The sequence below is a fragment of the Octopus bimaculoides genome, chromosome 28, assembly GCF_001194135.2.
Source record: "Octopus bimaculoides isolate UCB-OBI-ISO-001 chromosome 28, ASM119413v2, whole genome shotgun sequence".
In the NCBI taxonomy this organism is placed as follows: domain Eukaryota; kingdom Metazoa; phylum Mollusca; class Cephalopoda; order Octopoda; family Octopodidae; genus Octopus; species Octopus bimaculoides.
Window position 1 is genome coordinate 11530442 of NC_069008.1, and position 2759 is coordinate 11533200.

The 2759-nt window shown below is 34.4% G+C and overlaps 1 long non-coding RNA gene across 1 annotated transcript in view; it reads right to left on the reverse strand.

The window, feature by feature from the left end:
- The window catches only part of LOC106878119 (uncharacterized), a 4495-nt gene that overhangs the window by 942 nt on the left and 794 nt on the right, over positions 1–2759 (reverse strand). The gene's annotated exons all lie outside the window — the stretch shown is intronic.

The window sequence follows — 2759 nt, forward strand, 5'->3', positions numbered from 1 at the left end:
ATATATATATATATATATATATATAAATATATATGCTGCTTTATTAATAAAGCTAAAAAAGCATCCCAAAAACGGTTACTCAGAGTTTCACGTTCCCGTTTGTCGGACAGTTATGATTGAGAATAAAGTTATATGTATAGATATACAATTACATTGATAGATACACTTTTGAAATTGGTTTTTGTTTCATTGGTCCTTTCAACTAAGGGCCTCCTCAATAACCGGTTATAAAAAATTAAAATTACGATTTAAAATCATATTTAAAATTGAAGAAAACCTTAAATCAAAACTTTGTTTTAGTAGAAGGAAAAAAATGTATACCTAAGGAAATTAATTAATGGTAAATAAATTTTAATGAATTAAAAAGATATGTCCATTTAAAATAAAGACTGTTACTAAGAACTAAATCATAAAAATACATATACATTTAGTTATACATACACATACCACAAAACCTATACGTACAGATATACACTAAACACATAAACGTTGGTACATGCCTATATAAATATTCAAACAAATACAGGCAAAACATATATTTATACTAACGTATATATAGGCATCTACATACATATATATACACATATAATGCGTCCACGTGCGTACTTCTTAATATGTAGTTTAAAATGTGGTCTGCAATGTCAAAAATCTGTGAAACTTTTGTTTAGATTTTTGGAAATATAACTTTTTGGCCACAATATCATCCGAGAAACACAAAATGTGATGTTTCCATTTTTTTATTTGTCATCTTGCATATATGGCAACAATAATAAAATGGTTGCCAAAAAGCGCGCGCGCGTGCGTGTGTGTATCTGATGCCATGAAGATTTATTAGTTTACTTTGATCCATGGATCTAAAATTATCCTTATATAGATTAACTAAATAAAGAATTGAACATCCGAATGAACTAATGATATCTTTTGAATTTCTTCCATATGTGTATTGTCTTAATGTATACATGTATTTAGCGAAAAACTCTTAAAATTGCGTGGTCACACCCTGACCTGATTATTTTCTTCGTATAATTACATTAATTTATGAAATTTCCACTTGTAATGTGTAATGTGATTGTCATCAGAAATGGAATCCAGCTGCAGAAGCCATGCCAAAGCAGACATTGTAGCTTGACGCACACCTCCCAAGCCCCTGTCGAACCGTCCAACACATACTAGCATGGAAAACGCGGACTTTAAGAAATAATGATCACATACACACACACACACACACACACACACACACACACACACACACACACACACACACACACACACACACACACACACACACACACACATAGTACACATTCATACACACGCATATATATGACTGCGAAGCTTTGGCTTGCCTTCTGAAGATATTTTTTCTGATACGTTATCCTTTTCTGTTGGACACTGATAGACTTGGATTTTTTTCTTAAAGTAAATAACATTGTTACGAGAGTTTCCAATCAATGGATAGAAGTTTACAATCTCGAACTGAGGAAATTTGTACCATTCCTTTGAACTGTCTCCATCCTATTCTTGTTCTAGCAACTACGCTTTTAGACCAACCTCCTCCACTGCCTAATTTGGTCACCTAGGTAACAGAAACTATTTACAATTTCTAACGAGTCTTCAATATATTAAAGACATTTCTATTCGTGTGTGTGTCCTCAGTGCTTATTGTTCCTGCGCATCTACCACATGCAAAAACTACTTTCTCTGTTAACCTTCTTGTGATTGTACTTCATATCCTATGTGCTCATAGCTTTCACTCAACACACCGTATGGAATTCCTGCCAACACCTTTCCTATATATCAAACAGGACAGGTTTGCAACACTAAGAGAGCCCTATCCGTTTTCTTGCTAACTACACATTTGGTCTTTTCAAGGTTAATTTAAAACCATTTAACTTCAGGCCATTTAATTCGACACCAGGAATTTCGTTTTTCAGTTTTGCTGCAGATTCTTCTACAAATGCTATCTATGTCATCCGTATACAGAGAAGTTTATAGTAGTTCCCACAGGCAGCCAGTTTTAAATTCCTTTGCTATGGCTTGGAAGATCCTGATGAAGAGGAGGGAACTGAGTACTGAACCCTGGTGAAATTCTTGTACACTATATTTATTGCCATACCCATGGGCAACTCTCACTCTACTGTCAGTAGCCCTGTTCATGACCCTGACAAACCATTCGTCTAATCCCAGCTTCCTTAGAGGCCATCAGGTTACAGGGCCAGAGACTCTGTCGAAACCTTTTTCAAGGTCAATAAATGCCAATTATTTAATTTTAGATATTTTTCCTGAAGATGCCTTACTAAGAAAATGGCACCCAAAGTATTCCTTTCTGGCTCAAAAATCAAACTGCATACCATCTAGTCTAACTCTGTTCATTTGTATATACGAATGAATTCGTAAGTGCCTTTTCTTCTCGTTGGTTTTTGGTGTCGCATGGCCAGAAATTACCGTGAATTTTTTTAGAGACACTTTCAAATTTATCAGAATATTGGGCTGAAGATGCGGAATAGAGTAATCTCTTAACCGCGAAACGTTCGTATCCAATTAACTAAAGGCAGGTTTGTTTTTGCTTTTCACTCTGGTTTTTTGTTCTATGTTTGCCATAAATATCGCCATCCGTTTAGAGAAAAATTTGTAGTTTAGAATCAGTAGTTCTTTGACTGCTATTTCTAAATTTTCAGTATGTTGGAGAAGCAACTCAATGCTAATCCCTGTATATTTATGATGATAAATGGTTTTACCGATAAAGGTTTTTTCATACT